An 18271-nucleotide genomic window follows, 5' to 3' on the forward strand; every position below is an offset into this window, starting at 1 on the left:
AGATCAAAAACACTTCCATAGACATTCCCGACGGTAGCATAACTTTATTATAGCTAAATTTTGCACTGAAGCCGATCCTTCATCAATTACTGCTGAACATTGGATTTGTACAACTTAAATATTTGTTTGATAGAATTTTATAATTTTTTTATCTAACTTACTAACATGTGTTATCGTCTTATTGTTTTGAATAAAATTATTAATTTAATATTTATTTTGATAGAATTTTACGAAATTTTTAATTCCTCTTCGAAATCCAAATTTGGTTTTTTATTTTAATTGAATAAGGTGATGATATTGTCACGGACCAAAGCTCGAAAGCGACTAAGGCCGCACGTTTCGAGGCGTCAAAGTTCTTAGGACGTGACAATATTATCTTATTAATTTGAATAAAATTATAAAAATATGACACAAACAAATGATGAAAAGAGATAAAATAATGAGAGAGAAAAAGTAACATCAATGATGTCTCTATCGAGACAATAATTTAATGATAAAAAATAGGAAATAAAAATAGAATGATGACTAATTGTGTATTTTAACCACAATCTTTTCCACGATCAAATTCCCCTGAAAAACACAAACGAACTCGAAAGCAATGGCAGATCAGCAACCCATTGGCCTCTACTTTTGTCCTTCTTGAAAAAAAGAAAATCAAATTGAAACTTAGGAATAATCGAAGCCGCAAGCATCCTCAAGCCTTCTACGCATTTCTTCTTCTAGGTTTCCTTCTTCTTCTTCTTCTCTCTAAAGAAGCCTATAATTTTTACTCTTTTTTTAATAAAATAAGTATGGGTAAAACAAATTTGTTATATGTTGATTTTTTATTTTTTAGGTTTATTTGGAATGTTCCGAGCTTTAAGATTGTTTGAATTGAAAGGGATTGAGAGCAACGAGGTTGTTGGTCCCCGGCATAGTGAGTAATCTATGAGTTAGTAGAGAAGAAGAAGAAGAATGAGCCTAAAACTCCGTTCCCCATTTCTCGGGACACCACTAGGAAGCTCTTTAAATGGTAAAATAAGCAATCGGCATTGCTTTGGTTTTAATAGATGGAAGCTCCATAAAAGAGCTATCCGCAAGACTGTTTTCGCGGAGAATCAGAATGATTGGATTGCTCAAGCAATCAGGTTTTCCCATTTCTGTGGGAAAAATATTGAGTTGTTTAGGAAAACTATTGGGTTGAGAAATGGGTTTGTTGCCAAAAGTGTTAAGGAGCCTTTTGCTGGGAGCAGGGCTCTGGTAAGGTCTTTGTCTCCGTTGTGGAACGAAGGGTTACTGTTGGTTAGATGCTCTGTTTTTGCTGCTGTTTTGTCTTCTGTGGGTTTATTGGTTTGGTATGGACAGAAGAAAGCTAAAGCTTTTGTGGAAGAAAAGCTTTTACCTTCGGTTTGTTCTGTACTTTCTGAACATATACAGCGTGAGGTTGATTTTGGTAGGGTTAGGAGCGTTTCTCCATTAAGTATCACATTGGAAGCATGCTCCATTGGGCCTCATAGTGAAGAGTTTTCTTGTGGTGAGGTTCCCAGCATGAAAATTCATGTTCGGCCTTTTGCAAGTTTGAGGAGGGGCAAGATTGTAATAGATGCAGTTTTATTTCATCCTAATTTATTGATTGCTCAAAAGAAGGATTATACTTGGCTGGGATTACCATTTTCATCAGATGTTCTACAAAGACATTTATCAACTGAAGAAGGGATTGATTATCGTACTAAAAGCAGGAGGATTGCAAGAGAAGAATCTGCTGCTTGCTGGGTAAGAGAAAGGGATGATGACGCTAGGAAAGCTGCAGAGATGGGTTACATTGTTTCCGAGGGAATTTCAGTCAGATCTGAAGATAATACAGCTAAAGAGATAGGTTCTTCAGTTGAAATGTCAAAGTCATTTTCTTGCTTGGGTGAAAAGATGCATCAGAGGGATCATCATTGTGGACACCAATGTTGATTATGACACGAAACATGCAGAATTGGAGAAATCTTTTGGTGTGAAAATTCCAGGTTCAAAGCTTACATTGTGGCCAGAAGTTATTAAAGGGCCTAAAGGGAAAAAAATTAAGAAAAAGCTAAATGGGAGAGATACTTCCTGTTCTAGTGTTGCTGCTAAGAGACGGATCCTTGAGCGTAGTGCATCTGCAGCCATTGCATATTTTCACAATCTATCACTAGAGGAATCGTGTGATCATTCAAAGACATCTAGAAGTTATGATTTATCATATCTTAATACCCACTTGTTAAAAAATGAAGATGATTCTATTTCTGAAACTTCTATTGACATTAGTAGCGGTGAAGGAAGTTTACACACTTACAGCCTGTACGGAGAACAATGTGAAGAAGCAGAAAACCGGCATATTAATGGTAATGCAACACTAGGAGATTTCAATTTCTTACGTGATCCATTTCTTATGACCGTTGAAAGACTCAGTGGTGTTGGGAACATTGGCGAAAATTCTGCATATGATGGGAATACTGCTGGAGATGCTAAAGAAAGGAATTCTAAAGTAGACGGTGAAGAGATTTGGGTTTAAATATTGTAAATAGGAATATGGACGAGAACGTGTCTGAGGGTGAAAGGACTCATGCTTCTCCTTTTACTTCGATAAAGTCTGATCCCACTCCTTCAGCATACCATTCAGTTACGTTTTGGCCTTTAGGCTTGAAATTTAACCTGCCTTATTTTCCTGACAGCATGGGAGGATGGTTTTCCAATTTTTTAGCTGAATCTCTTCTAAATATTAAATTTGGTCTGGCTCCAAAGCTTGAAGATGTTGTCACAAAACTTGTTGATGGGGTAGATGTGGTGCAAACCGAAGTATAATCACAGGTGCAGACTCCATTCCTACTCTATATCTTTATGCACATATGCATGTGTTTTTTTAGTATTTTAATTTATTTTAATGGTTTCTATCTTATGTATCATGCACTACAGCTTTTCATACTCATGGATGGAGTTCCGTAGAATTTATAGACTCCTTTTTCCATACAAAATTTTCAACACATTTTGAAAGTAAAATCACACTTGAAGTATAATCCGTCCTTGGAATAACCCATACACACTCACTCTATCTAATCTTTTTCTATTGATGTGTTTACCATGTCAGGTAAAAAATTTACGAACAAGAGATAGCTTATGTTAGTTCTATTTTTTAAATGTTTGATGTTGTTTGTAGAGAGATGGAGAATGTTTCTGGATATGTGAAGTTCCAAAATCATTATGGCCTTGTGAATGTACAACTCTGTGGCAACTGTAAAACTTGGAGATCAGATTTTGGTGTCTGAAGACGGTGGCTGGTTGTCTACTGATGTTTTTGTTGATAATTTAGATAAAATATGGCATGCAAATTTAAACATTTCCAACCTCTTTGTTCCGGTAAGGTATAAAAAGAATGTGATGAGTAATTTTTCTGTCTGCATTTGGTCCAGCATGAATTTGATGTCTGTGTTTTTCCTGTTTTTCTTTTCTACAGCTTTTTGAAAGGATTTTAGAAATTCCAATCACATGGCTTAAAGGAAGAGCCAGTGGTGAGGTGCTTTTCTGACTTCACTTCGTTTTTTTTTCCTGCATTTATTTTTTTCTGGCATTATATAAAATACATTTCATGTTGTGATCTTCTGGAAGCATATGGACAACCCAGTCATTTTGTATGTGTAAGAAATCAAGTTTAATTCAATTCTATTCTGCTAGGAAGAAATTACACTGATATTTATACATATAGAACCTAATTTAGTAAACTCTAGACTAGGAAACTAACAGATTCTAGGAATATTGACCCAAGACTTAATTCCCTAATTTTTAGGATTACAATCACTGATTTATCACAGGATTTTCCCAACTAACATGTACACAAGTTTCCTTATTTCGGAAACTGGATTCTGATACTCCCCCTCAAGTTGAAGAATAGATATCATCCATTCACAGCTTGCCAATTAGTTTTTAAAAATATTTCTCAGACAATCGTTTGGTAAATATATGTGCTAGCTGATCATTGGTGGACACAAATGGAGTACAAATCAGGCCACTGGCGAGCTTTTCTTTTATAAAATGTCTGTCAACCGTCCGGGAATGGTGAGGGCTGTTTTTCAGCTAAATCTTGTATCAACATTTTCCTTGATCAAGATGGTATTCAGCAGAAGATGGAGACCTGGGAGAGACATATTTGGGCAGGGATTGCTCCTCCACGGGTGGAGACATTTGTCTGGCAAGTTGCTCACCAGAGAGTGGCGGTGAAGGAGGAATTACTGAAGCGAGGTGTGGTAGGGATTGATGATCCTTTATGCTCTTTGTGTGGTAGGGAAATGGAATCAGTTACGCATCTATTTTTGCATTGCGAGGTAGTATGGGGTCTGTGGGCCAGATTATTGAATATTTGGAATTTGTCCTTTGTGATTCCAAAGAATTTCATGGACTTTTTCAATTTGTGGGATGATTTACTTCCGAATTCTTTGATATAGAAATTTATTCCAAGGGCGTTGATGTGGTCAGTGTGGAAATGCAGAAACGAGGTTATTTTTCAGAAGTTAAGCTGGATGTGGTGAGACTGTTCTTTATTGTCCGTTTTAGAATAGCTTCCTGGTTTGTTGCAAAGTTCAAGGATGTGAATATACCTTTAGACTCTCTTGTGGGAGATTTAAAACTTGCGGATTTGGTGGGTAGACAAGGAAATGGCAACTCTAAACCAATTTGCTGGGTTCCTCCTCCGGATGGGTTCTTAAAGCTAAATGTTGATGGAGCGATGGTTAAGGGTTGGGATAAGGGAGGTATTGGTGGTTTGATTCGGGACAGTAAGGTGTGTTGCTTCAATGGTTTTCAGAAAGAGTTGGGGGTGGTCCTCCTATCTTGGCAGAATTATTGGCGATTAAGAGGGGGTTATGTCTTCTGGAAGATTTAAGTTTTGTTGCTAATCGGAGGTTTATTCTTGAATCAGATTCAAGCACTGCCCTAAAGTGGATCAAGAATCCGGGTTTATGCACTCCTATGTTTCAAGTATTGGTGAAGGATAGTCTCTCTTATGGTAGGGAAGGATATCATTATCAAGCATATTTTGAGGGCTGCAAATTGGGAAGCTGACAAATTAGCTAAGGATGGGATAGGGTGATGTCATGGTTTCTGCTTGCTTGTATTGAGGAGTAGAAAATTTTATTTCCTATGTTTAGCTGTTGTGTTTAAGTTTTATGTAATTTCTGGTGCTGTTTGCAGATGTTTAGGGTCTGCCTTTGGTGTTCTATGGTTTCATCTAATAAATTCTAGGCACTCTTTTCCTCCTTTCCTTGTCCTTCATGTTACTTTTATAACATGGAGATTGAAAAAGGGGGTTTTTAATGAGGCCTAATCTTCTATCAAAAAAAATGTCTGTCAACCTCAATGTGTTCTTTACGATCATGTTGAATTGGATTATGTGCAATATTAATGGCGGGCTTATTATCACAATAAAGCTTCATTGGTCATTCCCACTTGACTTTCAAATCTTCCAAAATAATTTTCAGCCATAGTAATTCCAAGCGCCATTGCTGTAAATTCAGCTTCTGCATTGGATCTAGCCATAACATTCTGTTTTTTACTCCTCCAAGTCACTAGGTTGCCTCCTAGGAAAGTGCAATAACTCGAAGTTGATCTTCTATCCACTATCGACCTTGCATAATTTGCATCAGTGTAGGCTTCAAGAGTTAGTTTCTCTGCCTTAAATAAAATTCTTATGCCTTGTGTACCCTTCAAGTATTGTAGAATCTGATATACAGCCTTGAGATGCGACTCTTTGGGGTTTTGCATGAACTGGCTTATAACATCAACTGCATAGGCAATGTCTGGTCTAGTATCCTCCTTCCAAACATCCTCAGAACTGATTAGATCTAAATTTACCTCTGGTTTCACTGAAGCTGATCCAATCTTTACCCCAATCTTATACGACCTCCTATAAGCAAGAACAGTAACCAAACTTGGAACATCAAAAGGACTAACAACTCTCAATATTATCTTCGCAACCGAAAAGTCCTTTCTCCTCAAGGTCTCATCATGAATGCCATCCTGTAAACCCCACCGACTCGCCAGAGTTGTGAAGAAGGTTTCATGTCAACAGTTTAAAGGAACTCCACTTAGCTCAACAGAGCAATACACCATTGGAACACCAATCTCCATCACCAGCTGATGAATCCATTCAAACCAATAAGACAATTCATCTTTGTTTCGCCACACCTCCTTCAAGCTCTCCTCCGAGGAGAAAATTATTATGCAAGAGTTCCATGCATAGCCCCATCTAACTATTTTAACAACTATTCCGTCACTGCACAAAGATTTCTGAACCAAATCCAACTCTACATCTGCCTTCATAATTCCATTTATGAGGCACTCTTTTCCTCCTTCTGCTAGTTGCTCTTTTATAGAGTTAACTATGAGGGAGGTTTTAATGAGGTTAGCCAATATGAATACATTCACCAACTTTTCCCTCGCAACATTAACTTTTTGATTTGCCAATGCTTCTTTATATGACCTTCCATTGTTAAACTTGTTGAAAAACTCCCTTTTGTTGTCCGCGTTCCTAATCTGCACGTTCAAGTTATTCCTTGACCTTTCAACTGCCAACCCATGACTTGCTCCAGAATCCTTATTTTTCGCGAACTTTGCTACACCAACTGAAACCCTTTTCTGATCGATCATCGTATTGTTAACCTTCACTATGGCATTTGCCATGTCTTCCTGGCAACCAAAATGAACAAAGGCAAAAGTAGAATCCTTATACTTCGGCCTTCTGTTTACTAAAGGAATGAAAACCTTCACAATATCAACATGACGCTTGAATAGCTCCCAAATAGCTCTTCTAGAAACCCTTCTGCTGAGATTATCGATGAAAACCACCCATTCTGAACCACTAGAAAGTTCAAAAACTCTATTACTTTTTGCTCCAGTGGGGAGCGAAACGACCCTAGACATTTTTTTATTAAGATACGAATAAAAATTATAAAGAGAAAACCAATAATTCAGAGCTACGAAACTTTTAATAGAACAGCATCTAACTGGACCTGGTGAGTGCAAGCAAAAGACATTAGAACATGCTTTATATATGCAGATATATGAACACCACTAAATCACTAATGTGCTGTTGCAGTGGGTAACATTGTTTTAGTCTTTAGATTTCCCCCCTTAATAAGCGGTAAAGATTATACCAATTTTATATTTATATCCTTGTCAATTTTCTTTAGTGGAAGGACTATTTTATGCTGTGGAAGGAAAAACAACTGAGAACCCTACTTACAGTATAAAGTGATAACGGATGGATACATTTGTTTATTGGCAGGTTCACTTGTGCATGTCAAGAGGGGACACATTTCCTAATCTTCATGGACAAGTTGATGTGACAGGGTTGGCATTTCAGATATATAGTGCTCCATCAGTTTTTTCTGTATGTCCTTGTTTCTACTTCTCTATGACAGTTCCTTGCTTTCATATCCATCCGGATATTTGTTGTAGCACTCCATTGAAACTAGAAATATCTAGTCCTAGAAAGAATGACAAAATGGTTGTTATTTTACTGGGTAACATGTACAAGATGTAAGCTCATTTCACTTATCTTGTTGCCTGGTTTTTAATTTACAGGTTCTGTGTACTTGTGCTGATGTGATGTATGATAAGTTTTTGATAATTTATTTCCAGCACATTCAATTGAAATGAGCCAAAAAAAGACATTATTTCTCTCTGGAGTAGGTCTGAGATCTGAAAGTCATTTATGTATCTTTTTGTGTGGTTTATGATTCTATGTTTTATACAGTTTATCTGCAAAATATGCAGGGGTATTCTCTTCCCTCGACCCCTATTCTTTTCCTTGTTGGCTACGTTCCAGTACTCTTGAATGCTTTAGTTATCTTTTAGGTGCTAATAGTGCACTCCAGTATTTTAAGATTATGACATGAACTAATCTTTATTTTAATGGAGGAAATGTAATTCAATCAATCTAATATGACTGGGATTGGCAAGTAATCAAAGTTTGCAGTTAGTATGAATTGAAGAGTGGGATAAGAGAAGAGAAGCTGGCTCATGTATTCCACTTGGTAGAGTTTCCAAAAGCAGTAGTTGCAATTGTTGGGAAATAAGTTCCTCACGAATTGGGTTTTTAGTTCTCTTCTATTGGAGATGCCACAATTTTGATGGCAATATACGAGCCTTTTAGTAAATTCATCATAACTTAGCAGTTTTTATGCTGCATCATTCTTTATCTCTCCTCTTTTTCACAATTGTTGGCAAAAATTACTAACCCTTATAGCTTAGGGTGTCCAATTCTTCTTTTCAAATGCACAACTATTTCCATAAATTCTAATCACCCGATTCTATTGCAAGACTAAAGGTATTTGACTTGGTCTTGACGTTTTGTAATATGGGGAATTGCAAGTGTTCTTGCAGACATCTATACCTTTGTTATTGTGGCATTTGAGACTACTTTTCTGGTCTGGGCGGGGTCATGAGGATATTGTTTCTTTAACATTTGTTGTTTCTCTTTTCCTGTTGTTATGAGGGTATGGTTTTTCTTGGCATTGAGACTGGAAAATGTATTTAAGGACTTGCATTGATAACTTAAATTAGATAACTTGAGCATTAAGGACCTAATTCTGGTATGTCCTTTGAAGTTATTGATCTATCCAATTTTTTTCTTTTGCAGGATATTTCAGCAAGTTTATGTTTCCGGGTCAGAGAATATTCCTTCATAATACAAGTGGGTGGTTTGGTAATGTTCCTTTAGAAGCTTCTGGAGATTTTGGAATCCACCCTAAGGAAGGAGAATTCCATCTAATGTGTCAGGTAAGTATTCGAGTATATTCTGGCCATGCTTTATTTGATGACCTGATTTCTCCATCAAATTGTGTTATTATATTGGACTGTAAAAGTGATACTGCTATATGTGCTAAAATGAATCTGTATTTGAACAATAATTAAATTGACCTATCGGTGTTTTTCTATACAGAAGAAAAAGGGACAATCCATATTGATAGATTAATTTTTTTCTTTATAGCTTGAACAAATGAACTCTTGATTACTGAGTCTTTTCTACATTGGCCAAGTTTGAGGGTTTTTTTTTATAAGAATTGGAGGTATCGTTAAAAATCCCCTTCATAATTGCCAAAGACCAATATGGAATTCGGCAAAAAGCAGAACGGGAAAAGAGTACTCAAGTTTTATTGATATAAAAATCATAGATTTCTCAGTTACAATCTGTTGAATAAGCCTTATAACATACATAACCCATCTAGACTAAAAGTCCCTCATCAAACTTAGAATTACCTTATCCCTTTTTTAGCTAGTTCATCATCATCCCAATTAGCACTCCTATTTATCACCCTTAACATGATTTCATCTCTCTTTGCTAATGATACAATCTCCTTGACTAAATCCTCATAGGATGAAGGGCACACCACCGAATCCTTTAACCAATCAATAGCATTTCTGCAGTCACATTCCACAATCATCCGACCCTTACCAAACCAATTAGACAATTCACATAGCAAGATATCAGCTCTGATAGCCTTTAATTCAGCCAAAACTGGAGGACCAGGGCCAATAGAATTCGAAAAAGAAGCAAGAATTTGAACACAAGAATCCCTAACCAAATCACCGATACCTCCTTTATTCCAATCTCAAGAAACAAACATTTACTTTCAAAAATCCTGGAGGAGGAGCCCATGCAGCAGAAGAAGGCCTGGCAAGCTGCCTCAAGGGGGACATGAATATGCTAAAGAAGGATCCCCAATTAAGTTGTCTAGAGGGATATTAAGATCAGGGAATTTCTATGAAAACCAGTAGGCCAGACGGAACCGTGCAGTAAAGAAGAGAGTGAAGATCTGTATTCCCATTCTCAAATACAATTGAATTCTTATATTTCCAGATTGACCAAACGATAACTCTTGGGATTAGAGACCAAATGGAGGATTTAGGAACTAGGCCATCCCAAGATAATAATAGAGATGATAGATCCAAAGGAAGAGCAGTAGCTTTGTCCCAAAATTGAATAAAGTGATTCCATAAACCCCAGCGATTCTGCATGTAAAGAATAAGTGTGAAACAGATTCAGGAGATACATTACACAGTGGACACAACAGGTCATCCACGACTGTGACTCCTCTTTAATCAGTTATTCTCTAACCGCCAATCTCTTATGAACAACCTGCCACATGAATGTCTCCACCCTCGGTGGAGTTATTCCTCTCCAAACGCAGTTAGGCCATATTTGAGTCTCACCTTCTCTGCTCAAAATCAGATCCCTGCAAGATTTGACAGTTTACAGACCCTCTCCATTCACGCTCCACACAAGCCTGTATTTAGCTTCCGATCGAGGGTTAATACTTGATAAAAGAGACATTAAAATTAACCATTGATCTAACTCCTAATCATCTAAATTCCTTCTCACTTGAATGTCCAATACCCATCCTAGAGGACCAAAGCTCCCAAATTTTCTCTGTTTAAGATTGTATACTTGAAAATTTATTTCTTTTATTTGATAAGAATGTTTCGTTCTCTTATAACTCCCAACTTCAATCTGTTTGAGTGCTAGGTTTCAAAAGTAATGCTTGAAGTTAGTTTCATATTTGAAGATGAGATGTACTTTGGCGATCACCTCAAAGATGCTGTCATAGTAGCAACTTTGCCAATGTATTTTGCATTTAGTGGAGTCTGTAACTCTGTCTAATGATGGACTATTTGATTATTGTTTAAATTCAAATGAATGTTTTGTAACATGCATCACACAATATTCACATCAGAACTTACTATGAGGAAATAAAAGAAGTCATGACTTATAACTCTTCTTTCTCTCCGAGCTTGAAGTGGCAGCTTTGCTGAGATCCTTGTGTTTATCTAACTTGCAGTGTTTTATTCTTCGCCAATTTTCTAATTCTGTCACCATTATTTTTTTTCCAGGTTCCCTGTGTAGAAGTTAATGCCCTGATGAAAACCTTCAAAATGAAGCCTTTGTTGTTTCCAGTAGGCATATCATCCATTTCATCATCATCAGTGTTACTATTTATATCTGCTACCATTTTTAATTATTTAGGATGAAATATTCATGCATCTTAAGATTTTTCTGTTCACATGAAAGGATGTCTCTACTGTTATTATGATTAGTGCAGGATGACATTGTCATCTTCCACTTTAATCAGATGTGATAAGTGCAAGATTGTTTAATCCTCATGCACTCTAGGTTTATCTTTATCCTGTTCCACTTTTAAGGTATTTAGTATAGGTTCATCTTCATGTCTCAAAATTTTCTAATTGTTTTTATATGCTTTCTATCTTGAGTGCAGTTGGCTGGTTTTGTGACAGCAGTGTTCAACTGTCAAGGTCCAATGGATGCTCCTATTTTTGTGGGGAGTGGAATGGTGTCTAGAAAGATATCTTACTCCATTTCTGATGTCCCTTCATCCTCTGCCTCTGAAGCAATGTTGAAAAATAAGGAGGCTGGTGCAGTGGCAGCATTTGACCGTGTTCCATTTTCATACCTGTCTGCTAATTTTACCTTTAGCACTGACAACTGTGTACGTTCTATTCAATAGAAAATTATGTGTGTTAAGATGAATTTTTCTTTGAATATCAGTGTAGTGACAAACTTTTTGAAAATGTTTCATGTGGTAGGTTGCTGATTTGTATGGCATTCGAGCTAGTCTTGTAGATGGTGGGGAAATTCGAGGGGCAGGAAATGCATGGATTTGTCCTGAGGTATGCTAGTATTCCTTTTCCTGCCCAATTAGCTAGGCTGACTGAACACTTAATTGTCCTTGGATTATCATCATATTCAATCACTTTCTCCTGATATCATGTTGAATGCATCTCCATTCTGCTTCATTCCTTCTTTCTTGATATTGCATAGCTTGCTTGACTTTGTTTATACATTGATTGTTATTTTCTGGACTTATAACATTGCTGCTTCTATAATGACTGATATTTACTTGTGTCTACTAAATCACAATTATTTGTGATTTATTTAATGCTGGATGGCTGGAATTTTTTTATTTCTTAGCTATAGTCCTCCCTTAACTAGTTGGCAAATTGGGAATATAATACTCAAAGTATGAGAGTATTTGGTTCCAGAATTCCAGATCCAATGGATTAGAGATGGCGACAACAATTCGAGGTTTTTCCACATTTGTGCCTCAATTAGGAGAAGGAAAAACACTATAAAATCTCTGAAAGTTGGTGATAGGGTTACCTCGGATCTTATTGTTATAAGGAGTAGTATATATGATTATTTCAAGTGTGCCTAAAAGAGTTCTTCTGCCTTGGAAGTTGAAGGGATGAACCTGAATTTTCCAAATCTATCGAACGAACAAGCTACAAAATTAGAAAACCCTTCTCGGAGGAGAAAATCTTGGACATCATTTCCTCCTCGGACAACAACAGAGCTCCTGCACCGGATGGGTTAAATATGGGTTTCTTCAAGAAATTTTGGCAAAATCTTAAGGATCTTATATGGAAGTTTTTCAAGGATTTTTTCTAGGGAAAAAGTGGGAAAATGAGATTAATAACGCATTCATTACTCTGATTTCGAAAAAATTAAATTTGATGGCCTTGGAAGATTTCAGGCCTATCAGCCTTGTGGGTGGTCTTTATAAAATATTGTCTAGGGTTCTGTCTCAGAGGCTTAGATCATGTATTAATTCCATTATCAGCCCGATTCAATTTATTTTTATCTGGGGAGACATTCTTGACTGCTCATTTTTAGCTAATGAAGGAATTGATTACTGGAGAAAAAAAGGCTTCAAGGTTTAGTGTTGAAAGTTGATTTCAAGAGGGCTTATGACTCTATTGAATGGCCTCTTCTCTTTCGAACCTTGAAAGAAATGTGCTTCAACGATCGTTGGATATCGTGGATTGCTAAATGTACATCTTCTGCCTCTATCTCAATACTTGTTAATCGTGGAGTTTGAAATGGCTAGAGGGCTCCCTTCAGGGCTTCTCCCTTTCTCCGCTATTGTTTAACTTGGTAGGGAAGGTGTTGAGCCTCATGCTAGCAAAGGCAGTATCCTCAGGTTTGTTTGATGTATTTTGAATTGGAAGGCCAGACAATTTCTCATATCCAGTTTGCAGATGACATTATTTTCTGTGGAGCCTCGAAAGGACAAAATAGAAATGTTGTAAGAGTGCTACGTGTCTTTGAATTTATGTTAGGCCTACAATTGAATTGTTCTAAGAGTAGACTGTTTGGGATAAATGTTAATGAAGAAACTCTAAAAAATTGGGCCTTGGTAGTTGGAGTTTCGGTAGATCAATTTCCCTCGGAGTACCTTGGCCTACCTATCGGGCACAAAAGGAATTCGGTATGTCTTTGGGAACCTATTATCCAGAAATTTTATGATAAACTTGTTGGTTGGAAGGCTTCGTCTCTTTCTTTGGCAGGCAAATTAGCGCTCTTAAAATCTGTTCTTGCAGCCTTGTCTATATACTATCTTTCAATTTTCAAATTGCCTGCTTCCGTGTATAAGAAATTGAACACTATTATGGCTTCGTTTCTTTGGGGTGGTAACAAGGAGAGGAACCGAATACATTAGATCAATTGACCTTCGTTATGCCTTGCAAAGGACAGTGGAGGCTTGGGTATTCTCGACCTTGCTTTAATGAACCAAGCTTTGTTCGGGAATTGGACTTGGAAATTTGGAACGAACCAGAATCGCTATGGAAAGGTGGATTTGTTGCAGGTACAATAGACTCCCAATCTTTGTTTCTTGATAAAGCTCAATTTTCGCAACCTTCTTGGATTCTGAGAGGTGTGGTGAACAACTGCGTGAAGGAGGATAATTTTGGTATCTGTTTTCGAAATCACATACAAGCTCGGGTCGGGAATTGTAAGGCATCTCATTTTGGTTCGATAAATGGATTGGGAATGCTCCTTTAAAAGATCAGTTTCCTAGAATCTTCGCTCTTTCTTTGAATAAAGAAGGGAAAGTTGCTGAGTTTGGAAACTTCGGCCCGCCGGGGTGGACTTGGGATATCCAAGTTAAAAGGAACCTATGTGATTGGGAATTGGAACTTTGGCTAAATCTCATGTCCTTACTTAGTGGTTGCAGTATTCAAGAAGGTGTTAATGACGGGTTGTGGTGGACTGGTAATGGGGAAGGATATTATTCGGTTAAATCTTGTAGGAAAATAATTTTAAATATGGATGGTAAGGATCCTTTCTGGAATTGTTGTGTGTGGACTGGTTTAGCTCCCTGAAGGGTGGAGGCTTTTTTGTGGCAGGTGATTCATAAGAGGATAGCCGTAAGGACGGAATTATTTCTAGAGTGCAATATTGCCTGGGGACTTTAGATCCATTTTCTTCGATTATGGGGTATTTCCACTGCTCTTCCAAATGATCTATCGATTCTCGTCTGCTTGGAATTCTTTTTTCCCTCTATCTTGGATTTGGGCTTTCATCTCGAGGGTTATTATCTGGTCATTATGGAAATTAAGAAACTTTGTTGTCTTTTGAGGGTGGTATCGTTGATCTCTCCTGCCTATACGTCTTGGCTAGGTTTCGCCTCGCTTGCTGGTTCTCGGCCAAGCATTCAGAGGCTTCACTTCTACTAGACACCCTGATTGGGGATCCATCTGTAGCCGATTCCTGTGTATCATTTAAGAAGCGTTCTCATCGGGGTAGTCTCCACCACTAGACGGTTCCTTGAAGTTGAATGTGGACGAAGCTATTAGATGGGACTGGAGTAAGGGGGCATTGGGAGTTTAATCGGAAACTCTCGGGGTCAAACTCTTTCTTCCTTCTCGGAGTCCATTGGATTTAGTCCTCTAGCTTTGGCAAATCTAAAAGCGATTAGAACTGTCTCTTTTTATTTTCCTCTTCAAATTTGGGTAATAATGGTTTGTTGATTCTGGAAAGTGATTGCAGGAGGGCTGTTGAATGGATTGAGATTCTATCGGCTGTTCGGTGGTCTTTGAAACTATTGTGAAGGAGATTGTGGTTATTACTAGAAGAGATAAGATTATTATTCGTCTTATTCCTAGGAGTGCAAATAGGGAGGCGGATAAGTTGGCTAAAGAGGGAATTGGTTAATATAGGATTTTGGTGGTTGCTTTCTGTGTAGTTAATCTTTGTTCTATGGTGTACTTTGTTTTCTTTTGCACTTTTGGGGCTTTTCCCTTTTTTAATAAAACTAGGGCCTAAAGCACAATTGGATAGCTCCTTTCATAATGGGCCTCATCTGGTAGGTTAGATTGGCATCATGAGGCTGTTAGATTTAGTGGGTCTGTAGAATCGGGGGAGCCTGATGAGGGACTGCTAAGCCCAGCGAAGGTATCAGTAGAAAATCAGGTTCCTGGGTTGTTGGTGTCGCATCTTTTGGACTCTATTGAGTTAATTCCTGATAGCATTCTTAATGCCGAATATTCTTGTGGTCCCAGTTTAATCGGTGGTGTGTTGGGTAATGTATCGCAACCTTGTTCCTCCCTTATCATGCCAAACTCTTTGTTGGTCTATTCTAGGAAGGGTGTCAGAACGTCAAAGGCCATTATAAGAAGACAGGTTCACAGGATAATCCGAGAATCTATGGAAGGGATGGAGCCCTCATTAGCGAGCATAGTTAGAGGTCAGTTGCATGATGGGGAGTCCGATGAGGCTGAAGCTGTGTGGGAAGTTAGTAACATTCTGGAGTTGTCGTTCAAAGGTGATAGAGAGGAAGTAATTAGGAAGGTCCGAGAACTTGAGGAGGATTTAAGGCGGTAGTGTAGAGGCCCTTTGGCCATAACCATATGGGGTTTTTAACTCATAATGAATTTGGCAATAGTGACATGGAATATTAAGGGCTTTGGGAGGTTAGAAGAAGTTAGAGCTGGAAGGAGATTATTAAAAGTTCAAAGGTAAAAATGATGTTTTTAAGGAAATTAAAATGGAAGTGGTGCATAAGTTGTTGGTTAGAAGGATTTGGGGCAAAGGGTCATTGGAATGGGCGACGAGTCCTGCTGTAGGAACGGCTAGTGGGGTTTTAACTCTTTGGGATCCCTCGTTCTTTCAGGAGGTCGATAGGATTATCAAGCAAAGATTTATTGTTGTGATAGGGACCATTCCGAACACAAATATCAATTGCAGCTTCATTAACGTCTATGGTCCTTCGTTAGATGGAGAAAAAGAAAGCTTTTTTAGGGATCTAGCGGAGTTCATGGAAAGTTACTCGACAACTTGGTGTGTGGAAGGGGATTTCAATGCCTTTCTGTCATCCGAGGAAAAGATAGGGGCGGGGATTAATTACAAAATCATGGGATGCTTTAGAGATTTTATTCAAAAAATGGATGTAATAGATTTACGAATTGTGGGGGTGTTTTCACATGGTCGAACAACCATGAGAAGACCACTTTCGTTAGATTGGACAGGTTCCTAGTTTCTAGTGATTTTGTAGTAACATTTTCGCTTTTATCCCAGAGGTTGTTGCCTAATGACTTCCGATCATAATGCGGTCTTGTTATTTGAGTCGGCTAAAATTGGGGGAGGAAGCCTTTTAGGTGTTTTGATTTTTGGCTTGATGATAGGAACTTTGAGGGTACGATAAAGTCGGTCATTATTGGGGTTAAGGCTAAGCGTGTTAACAATAATATAGGGTCTATTCTGAAGGAAGCTAAGTGTGATACTCAAGACTGGTCGAAAAAATAGTGCTTCGATTTTTAGCGGGTAGTATGAGAACTAGAGACTAAGATATCAAAAATAGAAAGTGAGCTTCAGTCAAAGGGTGAGGATGAAGCATTGGTGCATGAACTTCATAGCCTCAAATCGAGTCTATGGGATGAATATAGAAAGGAGGAAAGATCATGGTTACAAAATCCAGAGTGCGATAGATTTCGAAAGGTGACCATAACACTAGGTTCTTCCACATTTATGCTTCTTCGAGAAGAAACCATAACTAAATTACTTCACTTTAGGCTGATGGAGAGCAAATTGACGATCCGAGCAAGCTGAAACTCTTTGTACATAGCTGTTTCCAAAAGGCGTATAACTTGAAGTTGACCCTGGAGTTATCGAGTATGAACCTGCCTTTCAATAAGCTAAATTGAGAGTCAAGTGGGTGTCCTGGAATGCAAGTTCTCTGAAGATGAAATATTCCAGGCTTTGAAGAATTCAGCCGGTAACCGAGCACCGGGTCCAGATGGTTTTAACTTCAATTTTCTCAAAAAAAATGTGCGCTGATCTAAAGGAACAGATCTTATTGTTTTTTGAAGACTTCTATAATTCTGGAAACTGGATGGGGGTTTAAATAACTCTTATAATGCGCTAATCCCCAAAAAAAGCAAACTCGTCCCTAGATGAGTATAGGCCCATAAGCCTCGTCGGGGGGATCTATAAGCTTCTAAGTAAGGTGTTAGCAAATCGTCTCAGACTCGTTTCAAGTGTGTGATAGGTAACACTCAATTCGCTTTTATTCCAAGGAGGCAGATCCTCGATTGATTGCTGACTGCCAATGAAGTTATCAAGGCTCTGAGCAAGAGTGGCAGAACTAGTTTGGTGTTTAAAATAGATTTCAAGAAAGCATATGATATTGTCGGGTGGGATTTCCACATTCGGGTAATGAAAGAGATAGGTTTCGGAGATCGTTGGTGTCGCTGGATTTTCAGTTGTGTCTCAACTGCTTTTATCTTTGTCTTAGTTAATGGATCCCCTATGAACAAATTTAATCTAGCGAGAGGATTCAGGCAGGGATATACGCTTTCGACGTTACTTTTCAATTTGGTGGGAGAGGCTCAAAATTTGATGATTAAGAATGCAGTTAATGTGGGGTTATTCTCAGGTTGTCTGGTAGATAAATGTACAAGCGTCTTGGAGATCACTCACTTACAGTATGCTGACGACTTGGTTGTGTTTTGGGGCGTCGGAGGCTCAAATTAAGAACGTGAAAAGGGTTCTATGCGTGTTTGAACTCACCTCAGGCCTTCAACTGAATCTAAAGAAATGTACGCTTTTTGGTGTTAATTGTACTACCAATGAAGTTGCAGTTTGGGCTGATCGAATAGGATGCGTTGCGGGTAGTCTGTCGACTGAATATCTCGGCTTATAGTTAGGAGCAAGGCGTAACTCGTGCTCGTTGTGGCAACCGGTGATTGATAAAGTGGAAAAGAGGTTGGCGGGCTAGAAATCCATCTCTGTTGTTTGGGGGCAGAATCACTATGTTAAAGGCGGTACTGGCAAATCTCCTAGTATTTCTTATCCTTATTTAGAATGCCGACCTCGGTATACAACAAGATTAATATCTTCTCGATTTTTTTGTGGGGAGGATCGTCGGACAAGAAGGGTATTCATTGGTTGAGATGGAATGAGGTTTGTAAGCCGATA

General features: G+C 38.1%; 1 pseudogene; it reads left to right on the forward strand.

The window, feature by feature from the left end:
- The first annotated feature begins 652 nt into the window (after positions 1 to 652).
- Positions 653 to 18271, forward strand: part of LOC120202254 — a 28435-nt pseudogene continuing 10816 nt past the window's right edge.

Source organism: Hibiscus syriacus, unplaced genomic scaffold, assembly GCF_006381635.1.
Source record: "Hibiscus syriacus cultivar Baekdansim isolate YM2019G1 unplaced genomic scaffold, ASM638163v2 tig00000340_pilon, whole genome shotgun sequence".
Taxonomy (NCBI): domain Eukaryota; kingdom Viridiplantae; phylum Streptophyta; class Magnoliopsida; order Malvales; family Malvaceae; genus Hibiscus; species Hibiscus syriacus.